The sequence below is a fragment of the Scylla paramamosain genome, unplaced genomic scaffold (genome assembly GCF_035594125.1).
Source record: "Scylla paramamosain isolate STU-SP2022 unplaced genomic scaffold, ASM3559412v1 Contig59, whole genome shotgun sequence".
Lineage (NCBI taxonomy): Eukaryota > Metazoa > Arthropoda > Malacostraca > Decapoda > Portunidae > Scylla > Scylla paramamosain.
In genome coordinates this window covers 44,115-64,311 of record NW_026973724.1, presented here as the reverse complement: position 1 = coordinate 64,311, position 20,197 = coordinate 44,115, and the positions used below count along the sequence as shown (strand labels likewise).

At 43.5% G+C, this 20,197-nt stretch overlaps 3 long non-coding RNA genes across 8 annotated transcripts; 2 read left to right on the top strand and 1 right to left on the bottom strand.

Moving 5' to 3' along the window:
* The first annotated feature begins 1,319 nt into the window (after positions 1 to 1,319).
* On the top strand, positions 1,320 to 7,076 carry LOC135098385 (uncharacterized). Of its 3 annotated transcripts, none has more exons than XR_010266928.1 (5): positions 1,320 to 1,334; positions 2,460 to 2,562; positions 3,093 to 3,311; positions 3,893 to 4,748; positions 6,121 to 7,076. It is a non-coding gene; the product is annotated as an uncharacterized LOC135098385 (long non-coding RNA). The 3 variants fall into 3 exon arrangements; XR_010266925.1 differs by lacking the exon at positions 1,320 to 1,334 and adding an exon at positions 1,703 to 1,854; XR_010266927.1 differs by lacking the exon at positions 1,320 to 1,334 and adding an exon at positions 1,703 to 1,854 and having other exon boundaries at positions 2,460 to 2,566.
* A 1,573-nt stretch (positions 7,077 to 8,649) lies between these two features.
* LOC135098391 (uncharacterized) lies at positions 8,650 to 10,257 on the top strand. 3 transcript variants are annotated; one of them, XR_010266941.1, is made up of 2 exons: positions 8,650 to 9,161; positions 9,919 to 10,257. It is a non-coding gene; the product is annotated as an uncharacterized LOC135098391 (long non-coding RNA). The 3 variants fall into 3 exon arrangements; XR_010266939.1 differs by having other exon boundaries at positions 8,650 to 9,166; XR_010266940.1 differs by lacking the exon at positions 8,650 to 9,161 and adding an exon at positions 9,173 to 9,603.
* A 199-nt stretch (positions 10,258 to 10,456) lies between these two features.
* Positions 10,457 to 13,043, bottom strand: LOC135098392 (uncharacterized). 2 transcript variants are annotated; one of them, XR_010266943.1, is made up of 3 exons: positions 12,785 to 13,043; positions 12,259 to 12,348; positions 10,457 to 11,651 (listed from the first exon to the last, which is right to left on the bottom strand). It is a non-coding gene; the product is annotated as an uncharacterized LOC135098392 (long non-coding RNA). The 2 variants fall into 2 exon arrangements; XR_010266942.1 differs by lacking the exon at positions 12,785 to 13,043 and having other exon boundaries at positions 12,259 to 12,654.
* Between the last annotated feature and the right edge of the window lie 7,154 nt (positions 13,044 to 20,197).

The following is a 20,197-nucleotide window of genomic DNA, read 5'->3' as shown; positions in this document are numbered from 1 at the left end:
CCTCGGCTATACCTACACTTGTAAGAACTCCCAAGATCTTCCTGAGGTATGGAGTTGTAGGAGTCCGTGGATCACGATACAGGGGGTCAGTGATCCCTTCAGAGAGTCGGAGCCCGTGCATAGCATCCGACCAACATTACGACAAGTAATTTCCTATATCCTACACATAATACTCGGCAGGTGCAGTTCAGCTCTGAGGACCTCAGTCCTTGCAGTCCTGGGGCATCCCAAAATTATTCTCATGGCTTCATTCTGAACAAGCTCCAGGGGGACAGAGCTGGGTGGCACTAAACTGTATTAAAATAGGAGCTGCGTAGTCAATGATGGACCGTACGACAGATATATAGAACATCCTTAGAACTGGAATGCCAGTCCCCAGGTCCATGTTTGCTAGTAGCCGAAGTGGCACTAGCCGTGGCAGACAGAGGTCTCGAACATAGTGTACAGCGTGGAGTGACTTCCTGAAACTCAGCTGTACACCCAGGTACTTGTGTGTATGAACTCCAGGGATGGGAACATTATTTACAGTGGGCGGTCGAGAGACCTTCCCTTTGGCTTGAAATTTGGTTTTACATTCATTAATTACAAGTCCCATTTGAACACACAATGCTGCTAGTTGTGACAGAGCTGACTGGAGAGTCCTGGGTGTGGCGCATTGGAGGAGCATGTCGTCAGCATAGATGAGGACCTGGGTGCCCTGTGGGAAGGAACAACGCGCAATTTTGTCCATTAAAGCATTGAAAAGCATTGGACTAAGGACTCCACCCTGTGGTGTTCCAAGCTCAAAGACTTCCTCAGAGGAGACTGCACCTTGAAACCAAACCTGTGCTGTTCTGTTGTACAAATAGTCCCTGATCCATCCTAAATATCTACCTTTGACACCTTTGAAAATGAATTCATAATAATGTTACACCAGGGGTATTGGTGCGGGTGGCAGCACTGTGGGAGGTGGTAGCACTGGGAGAGGCGGGAACAGAGAGAGAGCGTAGACGCGTGGCCGGAGAGGAAGCCAACGTGTGCCTGCCTGTTGAGTGCCTGACGTGCCCTGGGAGACTTGTGGTGCCCCTGTGAACTTGTAAAGCAGTGTACTTGCGGAGGATTTGTCAATAAACTTAGGAAATAGTGCCCGTGTTTTTCCCTTGTGGCCTGGCCTCGTGTGTGTGTGTGTGTGTGTGTGTGTGTGTGCGCCTTGTCCCGGCGTTCAGAGTGTGACTCCGCTGCTCTACCTATACCCGTGTGGATAACACGCCCGCCCGGAGTGAGGGATGGGCGCAACAATAACATCTTTGTTGGCCCTGTCGAAGGCACCCTTAAGATTAACGAAAGCTCTGCAGGTAGCATCCTTATTTATAAATCACCCAACAAAACAATGACTTGTGGAATGACTTTTTAGGAAGCCATGTACATTGCCAGAGAGTACATGGCCCACCTTATATATATAAGCCTGTTCAATATTACCCGTTCCATCATCTTACACAGCTCTGTTATTAATATATAGTCCGAGTTGGCCACCCTCTTTCCGCTGCTGTAAAAAATATCTATGCCTAGTAAATGGAGTCATTACTAAAAGGACTGGAATTTTGTATCACTTAGATGAATATGTAAGAGAAAGAGATGATTTAGGCTCAAAGCAAAGTCATGAAATAGCTATAAACCTAATATTTCTTTACTTATTAATAGCATTCATAATTTTTAATGGCTAAAAAAGAAAATTTCTAAGTTTAAAAGAGAGATTTAATATATAGACGAAAACAGTACCCTTTGCAGGACGGTTATATGAACTGGCAGCCATTGTTGATGTTTGCATTGCTTGCTGGGGCCGGGAGAATTCCACGATTACAGCTCAAATAGAAGGTAATTACTGTCCCTGAGTAAGTGTGAAGTGAGAGATGAATTATACCTTATAGGCTAGTGGAGAATTATATAAGAAACATGCCTTGGATATGAGAAAAGTCCAATTATAGAGGTTCCTTCAGTACCTTCGTCAGTTCCGGAATGTTTAATTGTATTTTATTTATTGTATTGTTGGAGGTGACTTGAAGGGCGCGGCGTAGTAGTGGAGTGACAGGCAAGGGCATTTCAAGAACTATTGTACAGCACAGACGTATATTTCACCATCAGAGGACAGGACACAGTTACCTTAAGCCTCGGAAGTCCCCACAGAACACCCTAAGCTTGATATAGCTGTCACAACGAAAAGGAAAGAAACATAAGTGTGAATAAGAATACATAACACCATTCAGCAAGGACTCCCAGCACCACCCCACAACGCTCAGACCAACACCACCCACACGCCACCACACCCACACGCCACCACACCCACCTCCCTGCTGCCGTGACGCATTATTTAGCGCCTTGCTAACAGTCATCTTCCCCAAGTGGTTTAGTAATTTTAGATGCAAGGAAAGAAAAGGCAGGAAGATGATTATTGTTATTTTTTATCTTTATTTTCTTTGCAGGAGTGAGTGAGGCAGGATGAGTCTGATGGGTGCTTAGGCTGAGAGTCACGCCGCTGGGTCAGTGAGGGGTACGGCCGGCAGTATGGTGACTCCTACGGCGGCGGTAGGTACAGCTAAGGTGGTCATGTAAAAAAATCAAATAACCAGCAAAGGAAAGTAGAATAATTGCTTAAAAACTCAATAAATATGGTGAAAAGTAATGAGAGTTTTGGGAATAAGGTGGTAATCCTTGCTTAGTAATTTCCAGACACTGACTGCTTGTTTCTGGGCAGAGTGTGATGCCTTATCAAGTTGTTACGTACAGAATGAAGGGACCGGCACTGAGACTAATGAACAGAATTAATCTTAACCTAACGCAAACATCAAAAACACTAGTGCTGTTTCATCATTATCCAAAAAATAATCAAATAACCAGCAAGAAAAAAAAAGGCTTAAAATCAACAAAATAAGACAAAAAAGTAAAGAAAATTCATAAAAGACAACAGGAGACAATTTCTTTATGTTCAATGATTCAAAACTTCCCAAACCTTTTATTTATTATTATTATTATTATTATTATTATTATTATTATTATTATTATTATTATTATTATTATTATTATTATTAAGTCATTAAAAACCTCCTCCTTTTCAGGTCATCACAGGAGTACTCATGTGACAGGAGCAGCAGTTGGGGGGCGGTCACAGGGGAGGGGGCTGATGGCGAAACCATGGGAGGGGGAGATGGTGCCGGGGAGTGGCAGGGTGGCCGGCCTTATGCTGCAGGGGACGGCCGCTGCTCCGGACATCATGGCGTATGGATAACCTGGAGTCCGAAGTGGCACTTAATATTCTCAATGCTGTGGTGACTAATGTAAGTCTGGAGGGGGAGTGGGGGGTGGCCTAGAGTGTGTTATGTAAGTGTGTGTGTGTGGGGGGCAGTCAGTGTTAGGGTGTTGACCAGTGTGGGTGTGGAGGTGGTGGTGTGTTGGGTGTTGGTGCCTTGGAGTGTGTTGCATAAAGGTTGGGGGTTAAGCTTGGTCGTTGTAGGTGATGTTATGGTAATTGTGGGTCTGTTTGATGATCTTATTTAAGTATCAAGGTATATTTTTTTATTCATTGATATTCTGTCTATTTCTTTATTTTTTATTTAGTTTTATTTATTTATTTATTTATTCTTTTTTTCATTTTCACAACTTTAAGGAAGAATTGAATGTTTTCTTGGTTTTTCTCAACAAACAACGAGTCAGAATGAAAATGGCATTGCATCACGATATATCCTGTTCATTATTACTTTTCAAACCATATCTTTGCATCAGCCTAAATGTTTCTGGTTTTCTTTCCTCTTGTGCATCTGTTTCCTTCTTTCCCTCTCCTCTCAGCTAACAGAGGTCGTCTTGCATAGGCTGGGTCAGGTTCCTTGGGTGTGTGGGTTGTAACTCTGTCTCCTCACAGAAAGAAGAGGCACAGTGGTCAAGACAGGGACTGGGAAGGCAGACAGAAGAGGAGGATGGACTGGATGAGTAACAGCAGTACTAGTAGAAGTAGTAGTAGTGATAGTTTGATCATAGTAGAGATAGCAGTAAAATATCTAGTTGTATTATTAGAAGTAGTAGCAATAGTAGAAGTAATACCAGTAGTAGAAGTAGCTTGGTCAAAGTAGTAATGGTAATAGTAGTGATAGCAGGATGTTATTTAACTGTATAAAAGAAAGATTAAATCCATATATAAAACTTATTGGCAGGACCAGTAGCAGCAGCAGTAGTAGTATTAGGAACACCGTGGTCATAATAACAGAAGTAGAACCATAACAATTCACTATATAAAACAAAAAGCACCAAACTAATATAGCATCAACAACAACAACAACAGCAACAGTAGCAGTAGTAGTAGTAGTAATAGTAGCAGCAGTAGTAGTAGTAGTAACAACACTAACTCCAACACTTTACCAACAGGACGACCAGTACTATGGGTCTGGCTGTGGCATCCTACCCACCCCCCGGATGCCCCCATGCTAACTGCCCTGGCGCGACCCTAACATTGGCCCTGCACACTCCTGGGGTGTGGTGGGGGGCTTTGTACCAGGGCGGCCGGGGCGGGGGCGGGGTAGAGCAACAGGACTGGGGTACAAGATGAAGAAAACGTTGCCGGCTAAGAAGAAAATAGGAGCTAAGGAGGTTAAGACAAGTGGTGGTGGTGGTGGTGGTGCTGGTGGTGTGAAACCGAGGATAAGACTGTATCATCAGTCTGATGATATTTTGAATATCAATTATTTAACTTCTGCAACACCTGAGGACAAGACAGGAGCCAGGTAGGATGGTCATAGGATGCCAGTTAGATGTGGTGAAGGATGTTTTGTCTGGGAAGGATAATGAGGAAATGAAATTGAGGACAAGACAGGAGCCAGGCAGGAGGGTCATAGGATGCCAGTTGGATGTGGTGAAGGATGTTTTGTCTGGGAAGGATAATGAGGAAGTGAAATTGAGTTGCTAATCTGTAGATAAAATGATAAAAGATGAATAAGTGAAATGGAAAAAAAAAAAAAATGTGGTGTTTTGGAATATATAGAACAGTGGGGTTAGTGTGTGTGTGTGTGTGTGTGCTGGGGGGATGTATCTTTGTTAATTAGAAAGAATATAAGAGATGAATATAATGGTGGGATATATAGCAATTTTTTTTAGTTCAGAAGAAATAAGTTTGGTTTGAGTTTATATATGAATGGAAAAAAGGCTAGAAGAGAGAGAGAGAGAGATTTATAATGAACTGGAATGTAAAGCAGTACAAAGCTGTAAAAGAAAGGGATTGTTGTTTAGTTTAGATTAATTTGTGTAAAGTAGAGAAAAAAAATAATGTGTTTTGAGTTGATGTATCAGTGTAACCTAGAAAATGGAGGAGAAATTATTGTTTCTTTAAATTTTATGTCGTAAACTAGAAAATATAAAGTTTTTTTTTTTTTTTTTCATTCTATAGATCATTATAAATGTGAAAAATTATAGTGGTGTTTTTTTTATATTACATAATTATATATATATATATATATATATATATATATATATATATATATATATATATATATATATATATATATATATATATGTATATATATATATATATATATATATATATATATATATATATATATATATATATATATATATATATATATATATATATATATATTTTTTTTTTTTTTTTTTTTTTTTTTTTATTCCATTGTAAACAAAAAAAAATATAGAAGTAATGTGTTAGATTTTTTGCTTTGGTACATTAATTTCACAGTTAATCAGTTTATACTTCCTGTTGTCATCCTTGTCCTGTTCAGGGTGTGAGTGGGCCAAGACCTGCCACAACTCTTCTGCTTGTATGGCAAAAGAAAATAGCAGTTTTTACTCTTGATTTCCACCCCAAGATATTAGTCACTGTATTTGCTGAGAATATTCACCCCAAAAGTTAAAAATATTAGTCACTGTATTTGTTGAGGTGTGTGTGTGTGTGTGTGTGTGTGTGTGTGTGTGTGTGTGTGTGTGTGTGTGTGTGTGTGTGTGTGCGTGCGTGCACGCACGCACGCACGCACGCACGCACACACACACACACACACACACACACACACACACACACAAACACACACACACCTGTCACTTGTCACCTGTGTGTGTCTAATGCACCTGTGTGTTTTGTTCCAGCTCCTCCCAGAATGAGCCCACACCTGCACCTGAGGACACACCCACACCTGCACCCAAGCCTTCACCCACCCCCAGCACCCACTCCAGCATCCAGCACAGCCCAGGGGAAGGCCCAGGGCAGGCAGCCAAGGGCCGAGGCAGGGGCAGGGGTGTGGCGTGGGGGAGGAGAGTGTGAAGTGTGTGGGTTAGGTTTGTATGTGGTACTTTGTCTGGGCTGCTCCATATGTGGGAGAGCTCGGTTGGTGTAGAGATGGATAGATAGATGTGTGTGTGTGTGTATGTGTGTGTGTGTGTGTGTGTGTGTGTGTGTGTGTGTGTGTGTGTGTGTGTGTGTGTGTGAGGGATTTGTACTTCATTCAAGCATCTTTTATTTTTACTACTGCTACTATCTTGTTCACTACTGGAAGATTAGTACTAAGATGTGATTCTTGTTATTTTTAAGGGTATTATTCCAATGTTTTTTGTATGATTGCATCTCATTCCTGTTGTACTTGAGAGAGAGAGAGAGAGAGAGAGAGAGAGAGAGAACAGGCCCCATTGCACAAACTAATGATAAAAAAAACTCACAACCATTCCAAAAAGTATAAATATGTTAGTTTTGTCAGTAGATTTTGCAAGAAAGGAAATTTGAAATACAGGAGTGTGTGGGAGAGGCAAAGGATATGTAGGACGGCAGATTAGTGTGTGAAGGATGTGTAGGAGAGGCTGAGGATATCCTGTACACTGTGTCAGGATGGTTAAGGGTGATTTGGAAGGAAGCTAGTGTGTGAAGGATGCATTAGGTAGGATGTGTAGTAGTGGGTACAATGTGTTAAGAATGATATGTATGTTACAGGAGATAAGGATGTGTATTTTCACCACAAGTATGTGTACAGATTGGTGTTAAGACAGTAGGAAGGTTTGATTAAGCTGGACCATCATTCCTTGTGTTGTCTTAATAAATGTATGCAAACTGACTGTAAACTCTCTCTCCTTCTAGTGTATTTATCAGCTTTTGGGGTCAAGATGTCACTTTATTTATTTATTTATTTTTTATTGTTATTTTGTTTGTCTTTTTTTTTTTCTTTGTGTTGGACAGTTTACGAGTCAGTTCCAGTTTTTGTGACGGTGGATGTGGTTTCTTTCTGTGATGCTTGTCCTTGCCATGCCTTCCTTCCCAGTGACTACCATGTGTAGGCCTGATGGCTCCTTGCAGCTTCCCTTTTGTACATCCTTATGTTACTCCACACTCAGTTTCTCCATGTGTTGACTGTTTTTCTTTTTTTGTGTCTTCCTCCACTTATAAATAACACTCAAACTCACACACACACACTTCAGGTATTCTCAGATATTCAGCATTCATTCTTATCTTGCCTTCCTTCACCTACTCACAGCATCTCCAGGTCTTCACACTCAGCATTCCCCCTCATCTTTCACTCCACACAGTATCCTTCACTCCACACAGCCTGCCCCCTCATCCTTCACTCAGCCTCTTCCCTCGTCTTTCACTCAGTTTCCCTCCTCATCTCTCAATCCACACAGCCTGCCCCCTCATCCTTCACTCCACACAGCCTGCCCCCTCATCCTTCAGTCAGCCTCTTCCCTCATCTTTCACTCAGCTTCCCTCCTCATCTCTCAATCCACACAGCCTCCCCCCTCATCCTTCACTCCACACAGCCTGCCCCCTTATCCTTGACTCCTTTAGTCAGCCTTTTCCCTCATCTTTCACTCAGCTTCCCTCCTCATCTCTCACTGCACACAGCCTGCCTCCCCATCCTTCACTCCTCCACACAGCATCCCTCATCTCTCACACCATCCAAGCCTTACACATCCACACCTACATCTACATCTCACACCTGCAGCATCCCTGGAATCACATCAGTGCCCCCAGGTGACAGGTGAGCTCTAATTCTATCCATTCTGTTTTTCGTCACCACCACCATCACCACTACCACCAATATTTATGACCTAAATATGCTAATTATACTGTTTGTCATGCGCATTTTTAATTGTGGAGTAGGGAAGTTGAAGAATAATTGATTTCATATTAAGAGCTAAAGTAAGAATGTAAGAAAATAAGGGCTGGTGCAAGAAAATAATAGGCCTACACGCGGTGGTCCATATTTCAAACATGCCTGCGTATTTCCACCTATCATCCCTGTCCATAAATTCGTATAATCTCTTAAAACTACCTAATGACTCAGCGCTAACAACCTGGTTCGTTTGTCTCCACCGTGTGGATTAATATATTCCTTAACTATCTCGTTGTATTAAACTGCTTGTAATGGTTGACGTATTCTGGTCTGCATCCTTCATTTGTATCTTGTTTGTATTCTTGTATTCTTAAGCACTTCATCTCAAAATAAGGACAAAGATAGTTAGTCTTTGCCATGCGGATAAAATATTTCCTCAAACTACCTCGTTAAATTAATCTGCTTGTAATTGTTGATGTATTCTGGTTTGTGTTCTCCATTTGTATCTTGTTCGTATTGTTAAGCTCTTGGTTCTTTCACCAGGACTGTTAACAAATGCCAGAGGTGATTAGTCAGGTTCTCATGGGTGTTCTCATTAATGACGCAGGATCCTCACCAAACCATCACTGAGTCATGATAGTGCCATTATCACTTCGTTGACTTTCACTACAGGCTGTAAAACTATCACCCAAGGAAACACACTTGTAAATCCCTAACAGTTTGTACTATACCCTGCTAAAACATTCGTAAAACCACGATAACTTCCAGTAAATCAAAGGAAATTGCCAATAAACCATGAAAATACCCTTGCAAAACTCGTCACCTCACTAATCATAATTTCAATCACTAAAGTCACGAAAACATCCTTGGAAAACCAAATAACTTTAGCTCGGGTTTGTTAAAAGTAGTGGAGGTATTTTCTTTTCTTCCCTTTTGTTGCCTCAGCCCGGTGTCCCTCTGATATGAAAAAACAAAAAAAACAAGACATTGAAGCGTTCGAGATAGCGAGAAAGTTACGAAGCTTCAGCAGACGTGAACTAACGCCTGGCTCTAGCCGCGTCGCTCTCTCTACCTCCGTCCGCCGCCCAGGTAAGGTCAGTGTTGTTTTGTGATTATTCTGTTTGCTAGTGGATGATGGTGTGTTCTTGGTGGCGGTGGTTGTGTTGTGTTGCGGTGGGCTTGATGTATCTGCAAGAGCTGGGTGAGGGCGAGGAAAGGTGAAAATGAAAGTATAATGAATCCAGCTTTATTGGTGCTCCGTGTTTGATGTTCCTGTCCCTCATTTGTCGCGTTGACAGTCGACAGGTGCGTGACAATCTCCTAGCGTCATACTGTAACGCTCTGCTGATTCAGGACATGTCAGGTCTCTCCGGGGTTGAAGTGGCAGCAGCAGGAACATGAACACCCAACACTGAGTACAAAGTTATCCTGTGTTCAGTGTAATTACCTTCAGATCATTCACTTTCCCTCGCCCTCCTTGCCCTGCTCTTCAGTGACATGACACTCCCACGACACACGGAGCCACTACCAGGTGACCTGTAATCTTTTAACGAGGTGTAATATTTTACTGGTGTAATCTTTTAACTTGTAACGGCTCGTTTATTGTAATGAGCATTTGGAGTTATAGAAAGCCCAATATTGAGGTGTTTGTATTGGTCCTTATGTAACTGATTGGTATTCAGGCGTCTTGCATTTTCGTCATTTTGGATTTAGGTTAGCGTAAATATTTTTGTACAAATGTGTCGAGTGACGACCTAGTTTGTTTGCGTCGCTTAATTGAAGTCTTTACTGTCTGTACTCATTGATTTATTTACTAATTGATTGTGCTAAGTGTATTTACTGTTAGGTCATCCCAGCCACGTGCCGCCGCCTCGCTCCGCTGCTTCACAAGGCGCTCCACGCGTGCCACAGCCAGCCGGCGCTCCCTATTGGCGGCCTGAAGACCCACGCACCCCAGCAACAAGGTGAAGGCTGTGCTCTGGCAGGTCGCTCCAGCTTGCCATCATAGGTGCTAGCCTGCCCTGAGCGCCCTCCTCTCTGCCTGTGACGCGCCGGGGGTGTCTGGCTGGGCGAGTGGCTCAATTCAAATATTGTTTCAATTGAACGTTGTTCTCGGTTAAGAACTTTTTAAAATCGTTTAATTCTGATGTTTGGTTATCAAATAGTAAAAATCCGTCTTTTTAAATTCGTTTGTTTCCAGTTCAAATCCATCTCGTCTGTCCTGCACAGATGAGTGGTGACGCTGCAGACTGGCGGCGGCATTCCCCTGCATTGCTGTAACAAAGCAGCCGTGTGAGCGACTCGTGGGCTGGCGCGCCGCCGGTTAATGATGTACGAGAGGCTCCCAAATATATATTATTTTTAGTTAATTTTTTTTTAAATAAAAAAAATAGTTTTTAATAAAAAATATATGTATAGTTTTTAATAAAAAAAAACTAAGTTTGCTCATATCTGAAAATGGTCGTGGTGTTTCTCCGGAGAGTCTTCGAGGTATTTTGTAAGCGAAACGAGTAACTGCACGTTTTGAGTAAAAGTGGTTTTGTTGAAAAGTTTAAGCTTCCACACTCTGGCACTCGCCAACCTCTCTATCCACTCCCCACAGCTGGCATCGTATTCACATCCAGGAAAGGGAAACGAACACTATTATTGTATTTTGTATATATGCATAACGAACATTATTGCATTTTATATATATGCATAAAGATAATTATTGCATAATATATCTATAATTTCACACAATTATAGCCTCCTATCTACATAATGTACAGGCCCCCTATGCAGGGTGAGAGGAACTAGGGGGCGGGGATGGACGCGAAAACCAAGATGCCTTGATGTTGATGGGTTTATCGCAGGCGATGAGGTGAAGCAGAGGCAGCAGCAGGGCGGAGGCGAGGCCAGCTCCGGCAACACCGCCCTTGAGATCCCACGGGGTGTTGGCCGCAAAAGAAAAAACCTGATAAGAAGAAACCTCTGCAAAGGGATTGGGGATGCAAAGGGATTGGGGATATGTTCTGCAAAGGAACATTTGAGATGCCTAAAGGAAACCTCTGCAAAGGGATTGGGGATATGTTCTGCAAAAGAACATTTGAGATACCAAAAGGAAACCTCTGCAAAGGGATTGGGGATGTGCTCTGCAAAGGAACATTTGAGATGCCTAAAGGAAACAAACGCTGAGCAAACAGCCTAAACCTCTGAACTAAATACCCAAACACCACCCATATCCCCTGCCACCACCCTCCTACTTTCCCTCCCTTTCATTTCCTTTTTCCTTTTTCTCCTTCCCTTCCATTTTCTTGCCCTTCCTCCCCCCAACTGCCATACTCACCTCCCCTCCCCTCCCCTTTCCAGTGCTCCCATCTACCCTTACACCTTGTACTCTCCTCTCCCTTCCCATCCCCAAGACTCGCTCTTATACTCCTCCAGCAGTGTCTCCTCCTCCAGGCTCCCGCAGGTCCTGTAGGGCAGCTTCTTGGGGCGGTCCGGGTCAGGACACGCCCCTGATGATGATGGTGGGGGGGTCCAGATTGCGGCCAGCCAGCACGCGGGATAAGTCCAGCTCAAGACGACCTGCGCTGGGGCCTGCGTCAGGAGAGGAGAAGGGTGAGGGGAAGGCGTGTGTGAGGGTGTATGGGAGGGGAAGGTGTGTGTGAGGGGGTATGGGAGGAAGGAAAATGAGTAAACTAAATGAAAGGAAACTTTATTAGTGTGATGCAATTATGAAGTAAAAGGAGGAGAGAAGTTGATGAGATGATGAGAAGAAGAGATGGAATGAGGGGAGACTGAGAATAGCGACACAAATGAGGACTCAGCGTGACCGATGAGATGAAACAAGGAGAGGGACAAAAGAGGAAGAAAGACTTAAATATGACTGATAAGGAGAGAGAAAAGAAATAGACGAAAGGAGGTGATTGGATGAGAAATGAGAGAAAGGAAACGATAGACGAAGGGAGATAGAAATGAGAAACATGAAAAAGGAAAAGAAAAAAATAGGCTAAAGGGCTGAAATGAGAAACAAATGAATGAGGGAAAAGTAAAATATAAAAGAATGAATTATCGGAATATATAAAAAAAGGAATATTGAAAGAAGATAATCAAAGAAAACTGACCAATAAACGAACTGAAGGACTGACTAAAGAAAACAAAAATCTCTTATTCCCTCCCTCCACTACCCCACCCACTCACTCACCCATGAAGTGCACCACGAAGGTCACGCACTGCTGGTGACTGGACAAGGTCACCGTCTGGAGATCAGCTGCTAGGAACCACTTGGACGCCCCTAACACCTCGCGCATGTCCATCATGAAGGTAGGCCCGGAGGAGGAGGAGGAGGAAAAGGTAAATGAAAGGGAATAAGGTGGAAGAGGAAGAAGGTGAAGAAAGAAGGGAGAAAAATATGGGAGATGAGAAAAGGTGACATTTTTTATCTATCTATCCATCTATTTATCTATACATCTATCTATCTATCTGTGTCTCCCACCTTATCTAGCTTATCTATCTATACATCTATCTATCTATCTATCTGTCTACCACCTTACCTAGCTAACATCAGTATTGCTGTAACTCTCTCTCTCTCTCTCTCTCTCTCTCTCTCTCTCTCTCTCTCTCTCTCTCTCTCTTTAATCCTTCTTTCTCTCTTTTCCTTTCAATCTTTTCCTCATTTCCTTCCTTCTCTCTATGAAGTATGGATTCCACGTGTAACCCGCCGTACACACCTGGACTGGAAGAATTTCTCATCTGCGTCCACACCTACAGGGTTTACGTACACGGACCAATTGTGCTGCCGCGTCTGGACACGTGCACAGACTCAATGCGTACATGATTGTTTCGTCAAAACCGCTGGGTAGAGAAGGTCGAACGTTGCATTCAACTTATTTTACTAAGTCGATCCAACCTGAGAACAATTACCTAACTAACACAACATCACAGAGCATAACACCACAAATTCAAAGTATCCAAACTCATACAATGCTAAATGTTCAGCCATCAAACTAGAAAGTTCATAAAAATTATCTAACCTAACAAATATTCACTTACAATATTGACCAAGCAGCGGTAAATAGCCCACAGTCCTGGGCACATCACACAGGCATGGTACACAGCTTCCCCGCAAGCTCAGCGCCTGGCACAACGTGTTAACACACACACACACACACACACACACACGCAGCAGACCACCCACAGCTGCGAACAACAATCAAACAAATTTTCACGGAACGGCTGGAGCAATACCAAACACGTATCCGGATCTGCCGTATGGAACAAAACAATACAACCTACAAATCACGTGTCTGTATTGCACCTGTACACAAAGCTCCACTTTACATGACATACCAAGGAACAGCAGGGAACCAACATGGGCCATGTCACACGGCCGCCACACCACACACGCCCTGTCGGAAGCAGCCACCACAGACAACTGACCTGCGTGGCGGCTGCTGGGTGCTGGCTGCTGGCGCCGGGGTGAAGTAAGAAACAAACAAAACGCGACATGCGCACTGCAAACAGTAATATCAACAAAAAGTAATCAAAAGTAAGTAACAATAATACACAAACTAAATTTCGTGATATTTTTACGAAACAGTGATCAAACACGTACACGCACATACGTACACATAAACGTACGTATTTTGTTTCATTGAATAAGAAAATAAAATAAATAGCTGGATAAATGGATAATATGAAGGATAACAAACACTGAATGAAAGTACAAGGAAATAAGAAAAAAAAAAAATGCGAGGATAAGAAAGTGGAAACATGAACGTAAATTTGAGGTGATAGAGAGGGAAGTGAATTGTGAAAGGCGACATGAATAAGGTGACGAAGTTCAATAAAGGAGGTAACAAGAGAGGTAACAGAAAATTAAAGAAAAGATAAATAACAAAAAAAAGAAGAGAAAAAAATGGTTAAAATAGAAACAAAACATAACAAAAATATAATCGAAAAATAACAAAGACATCCCCCTTAATAAAAGAAAGAAAGAAAGAGAGTAAAAAAAAGTTATCAAAGCACAGAAAAAAAAGAAAAAAAAAAAGAAAAACTCGTGAAAACAAGCAAGGCGTTCCACTCACCACTTTTCTGTTGTTCCTGCCGGGGTGTTTCAAGTTCACCTCCATGAAAGTCTCCCCAACTGACGCTGTGTGTGTGTGTGTGTGTGTGTGTGTGTGTGTGTGTGTGGAAGGTGAAGGGATGCGTTGTTATTATTGATATTGTTCTTTATATCGTTGTTGCTGTTGTTGCTTCTTCTGCTGCTGCTACTAATACAATAATAATAATAATAATAATAATAATAATAATAATAATTCTCTCTCTCTCTCTCTCTCTCTCTCTCTCTCTCTCTCTCTCTCTCTCTCTCTCTCTCTCTCTCTCTCTCTCTCTCTCTCTCTCTCGTTTTATCTCCTCTTTTCGTCTTCCTTCTTCTCTTTCTACTACTAGCACTACTACTACTACTACTACTACTACTACTACTACCACCACCACTACACAAATACAATTGTAAGTATTGCTTAATACCACCACTATCACCACCACTACTACCACTACTAATACTGCTGCTGCTGCTGCTGCTGCTGCTGCTGGCACCTCTCTGCTAATAGTGGTAATACCACAACCACTTCCCCTCTCTCCTATTGCCACAGATTTCAGAGCGCTAGGCAGGCATTCCGACTCTCTCTCTCTCTCTCTCTCTCTCTCTCTCTCTCTCTCTCTCTCTCTCTCTCTCTCTCTCTCTCTCTCTCTCTCTCTCTGTGTGTGTATTTAGTATTCGCATTTTCTTCTATATTGTTTTAAGTCTTCCTTCTTGTTATTTTTATTCTCCTCCTCCTTTTCCTTCTCTTATTTGATTACACACTTTTCTATTTCTTTCGTAATTTTCCTTCTCCTCCTCCTCCTTCTCTTCCCCATTCCCTTCCTCTTCCTGTTCCTCCTCTTCTTCTTCCCTTCTCTTGTTCCATCTCTTCTCCCTTTCCTCCATAGTTAATTCTTTTCGATGCTTTTTCTTATCTTTCTTCCTTCCCTCCTTCCTTATTTCCTTCCTTCCTTCCTTCCTTCTCTTATTACTTCCTTTCTTTCTTTCTTTCTTTCTTTCTTCCTTTCTCTCCGGCGAAATTTAACCTCATTGTTGCAGCGCTAAAGTCAGTACTCTCTCTCTCTCTCTCTCTCTCTCTCTCTCTCTCTCTCTCTCTCTCTCTCTCTCTCTCTCTCTCTCTGCGCTTCATCTCCATAGAAATCACCGTTAAGTGCGAACATAAAGATTTGGGGAATTAAAACACAATTAAGTAAGACTCGGGAATCTTCTTATCTTAACTTTTCACTTAATCCCCAAATGAGAGAGAGAGAGAGAGAGAGAGAGAGAGAGAGAGAGAGAGAGAGAGAGAGAGAGAGAGAGAGAGAGAGAGAGAGAGAGAGAGATTAGATAGATTAGCAAACGAATTAACTTATATACAAACAGACAGACAGACAGACAGGCAGACAAACAGAAAGACAAAGGACAGGTGATGAACAGGAAGGAAACAAAAATAGAAAGGAAGAAACAATTAAGAGAACAAGAAGAGAAGACATATAAAAAAAAAAAAAAAAAAACAGACAAGCAAAGGAAACACCTGAGAGACATGTACACACCGAATGACAGACAGACAACCAGACACACAGACAGATTAAGACTTGCTGCATAAATGAATAACACACGACAAAATAAACCAAATAAAGAAGGTAAACTATCGCACTTCAGGATGGAAATTAAAGAAAAGCTCTCTCTCTCTCTCTCTCTCTCTCTCTCTCTCTCTCTCTCTCTCTCTCTCTCTCTCTCTCTCTCTCTCTCTCTCTCTTTTTTTTTTTTTACACAAATCAATACATAGTTAAAGAGTATGTTACAAAATATTTTTACATATAATGTAGCACTTTTACAGGCTAAAGGGAAAATTTTTAGTGTTTCCTATCTAAAAGCCTAACTCAAAATGTTACTAACAATTGTTACTCTGGTGTTTATGGCAACCAGACATTCACACATTCCTTGAATTGCTGCAAATTCATTTTACTGAAGTCTATCTGTGCAGCAATTAAGGTGTTCCATAGTTTACCGTAATGATGGACGTACTGGCGTTGATGGTGCCAAGTACGGCATTGACACTGAAATAATTCAGCAGGCATTAAAGTGACAGCCCGGGTGGTCACTTGTGCCCACCACAGGGGCTGGCGGAGAGCTTGGAGATGTGGTATTCGCTGTTGCTGTATTTTGTTATCACAGCGAGGCCCGCTACATCCCTGCGACGTTGAAGGGAGTGAAGCTTTGGCTCGTTTCTGTCCCCACTGTCCTTCATGAGCCTCACTGCCCGAGCCTGTACCCTGCCCAGGAGGGAAAGATGCCTGCTCGCCGCTCCTCCCCAAGCAAGGCACAAGTACTCCAGAGAGGAACGAACTTGAGCCTTGTACAAGATCTCCAGGCCTTTGTCGTCAAGGAGCCACGACATCCTTCTGAGTGACGCCAGCTTACCCAACGCCTCCCTGGCTATGTGGTGCCTGAAGGTCAGTGTGGAGTCATATGTGACCCCCAGTACATCCATCTTGTCTTGCCTCCGTATAGCTTGCCCCTCAAAGCTGAGTTGGAGGGGCGTCCTCGACCTTGAGATGACTGACATTTGTGTTTTGTTTGGGGCAAATTTTACTTGCCACTTGCTGCCCCACGACACAATGCAGTTCAGGGTGATGTTCATGTGGTCGGCCGTGGCAGTCTCCTCCCCTGAGCTGTAGCTCTGAGCCAGCGTGAGGTCATCAGCATAAGCTCTTATACTGGGGATTAAGTGCAAGAGGTCGTTTATGTAGATGTTCCAGAGCATGGGACCGAGACAGCTTCCCTGAGGAACACCTGCTCTTACTGCATGCTGTTCAGACTCCTGGCCATCAATGACCACTTTGAGATTCCTCTCTCTCAAGTAATCACCAAACAGCAACAAAAGGGGCCCATCCACACCTGCTGCACGAAGCTTTGCAAGGAGACCTGCATGCCACACCTTGTCAAAGGCCCCTTCGATGTCAAGGGCAACAACTGCAGTGGCCTTCCCTGCATCCAGAGCAGCACTCCACTCCGAGGTGAGCAGCAGGTGCAGGTCAGCGGCCGATTGCCCGGCCTGAACCCAAACTGCCGGCCACACAGTAGGTGGTGCTTCTCAAGGTGCTCTGTGACTCTTGAGGCCACTATGGACTCGAGCACCTTGCTGAGCACTGGCAGCAGGGACACCGGACAATAGTTTTTAACCAATGTTTTTTTTCATTTTTCTTGTGTACTGGCACAACACTAGCCACTTTCCAGATACTTGGCCACCTGCTGGTCCGTAAGCACTGGTTGAATATCGTAGAGAGTGGGCGAGCCAGCTCATCAGCATACTGGTGAAGAAGGCGTGGGCTAACGTTATCAGGACCCACTGCTTTTGTCATGTCAAGTTTTGAAAGCACTGCATTCACTTCCACTTCACTCGTTGTGGCAAATGATCATTTTTCTCTCACTATGTTTGGTAGTGAGGGTGGAGGTCTTTTACGGTCGGAGACGCACATCTTATCAGTGAAGTGCTTGGCCAGGAGGTTTGCTTTATCTCGGGCAGACTGTGCTATCGTGCCATCATCCCGGTGGAGGGGAGAAATGGTGTTCCCCCTAGACACAACTTGTTGCTCCTTAACAAGACTCCACCAGCATTTGGACCCCACCTGGCCTCCCCGCAGCTTCCTCTTGAGATCTGTCACCCATTGGTTAGAAGCCCAGTCTTGAGTAGCCCTCATGTGGTCGGTTGCCTCCCTGTGTCGCTGTCTGTTCCAGGCTGTGGGATGCCTCTTAAAGGCGAGCCAGGCATGCTACTTTGCGTCGGAGGCAGCTCGACATTCTGGCCCAAACCAGGGTTGGTCTGATGCCTTGGTTTGGTGTGTGGAGTGGGGCACCCAGCAGTCCTGCAGGGTGTGAAGCAGCTCAGTGAACTGCCCCACCTGCTGGTCAGTGTCTCCACATAACATTATCCCAGTCAGTAGTTTTGAGGGAGGCTCACATAGCCTGCTAATTTGCCTTCTCCCACCTCCACAGTGTTCGAGTGTAGCACTCCTCACGCGGCCTCTTGAAACTAATCCTTGTGAGGACTGCCACATGGTCCGAGGTGCCTACAAAGTCTAGGGAAGAACACTGTATGGTATCGGAGGGAAGCTCAGTCACGACTGGATCGAGGGATGATCCAGAGCGGTGGATGGGAAAGGTGACATAGTTGTGCAAGTCGTGCACAACCATGAGTGTGTGTAAATGCTTTTGCGCACTGTGTTTTTGGTTTAAGTCACCAATAATTATCACATTTTCACACTTATTTGCTACCATCAGTTGCATCTATATTCACTGTTAGGTAATCAATATGAGTAAAGTTCCCTGGTGACAGGTGGGCGATATACACCCAACACACAATAAACCTTTCCCGTTTCTGTCTGTGACTTTTAACACTAGTAATTCAAGCTCCTTGGGCACAGGCTTGGCTGGTTCAATGACCTTAACATTGAGCGTTTCTTTGTAACAAAATGCCACACCTCCACCTTGGGTAGATCGGTCCTTTCTTTGCCAGGCTCTCTCTCTCTCTCTCTCTCTCTCTCTCTCTCTCTCTCATCATTCCTTCTTTCTCCTCCTTTCTGTTTTCATCTCGAGACTTTCCTTCTATTTATTCATTCATTGTTTGCTCGTCTTAGTTCCTTCCTTATTTCCATCACATCACTCCTTTCTCTTCCTCTCTATCTCGCTCCCTTTCATCCTACGTTTTTCTCCTCCTATTTTTTCTCCCTCTCCTTCCATTTCATCTCTTTCTCTCGTCCCTTGTTTTGTCATTTCTCCATCTTCTGTTATCAAGCTCTCCCTTCTTTCCTCTCTCTCTCTCTTTCTCTTCCTCTCTTAATCTTTTGCCTCATTCTTCGTCTCTCTCTCTCTCTCTCTCTCTCTCTCTCTCTCTCTCTCTCTCTCTCTCTCTCTCTCTCTCTCTCTCTCTCTGCCTTTCTTTCCTTATTTCTCATTTGCTTATCTTTCTTCCATTTTTCCTTACCTTTCCATTTCTTTCTTGCCTTCATCTATCACTTTCTTTTCTCTATTCTTCTCTCTTCTATCCCTCATTTACTCCGTCTTTCCTTCCTTCTATTCCTCCCTCAATCCTTCTCCTTCTCTTCCTTCTTTTATTCTTCTCTCTTCCATCTCTTCTCTGCTTCCTACTTCTTTGATTCCCTTTGTCCTTTCTACCCTTCCTTTCTTTATTGTTCCCTTCTTTATCCCTCCCCATTCCTTCCTTTTCCTTCTCTACCTCTCTTCCCCCTCAATCGTTTCCTATTTCATACCTCCCTCTCTCCACCTTCCCTTCTCTCCATTCCCCTCATCCCTTACCAAGCTATACTCCCTCTCTCACTCTCTCTCCATTTCCCCATTTCCCTCCCTCTTCCCCCTTCTCCCATTCCTTATACACTTACACCATCCCTCCCTCCTTCCTCCCCTCCATCCTTTGCCAATCCGCGTATACATTCCCTCCCTCCCTCCTTCCTTCCTTCCCGCCTTCCATCCCTCCTCATCCCCCCTCCCCCCTCTCCCAGGACATTAAACCTTCCCCTTCTTAATTAGATTCGGAATGCCAGTTCGAAGCTTCATTTAAAAATTTTCATAACGAAGCAGCTGGTCGAGGCTTCAAACCCAGGAAAGACCTCTCTCTCTCTCTCTCTCTCTCTCTCTCTCTCTTAACCCCAATAATACTTATGGTACAAGTCCTCATCATAACAACAATGACTGCGTATATCAATAACAATAGTAGTAGTAGTAGTAGTAGTAGTAAGAGAGAAGCACCCTGCCAACATGTATATCTTAAGAGAATAAATATAAAAAAAAAAGCAATTTATCTTTATTACCTTGAGATGAAGTTGCCAGCAGGAGGAAGAGCAGCAGAGACGAACTCATCATGGGTTGGTGTTGGCGCCGGGAGGAGGAGGGAGAGGAGGAGGAGGGAGGAAGATGAGAAACTTGCAGAGGAAGAAAGGAGATGAGAAGAGGGCGATGTCCCCTTTTCATGACTGACAACGAAGCCAAGAGAGAGAGAGAGAGAGAGAGAGAGAGAGAGAGTAAACCTTCCCAGCGGCAG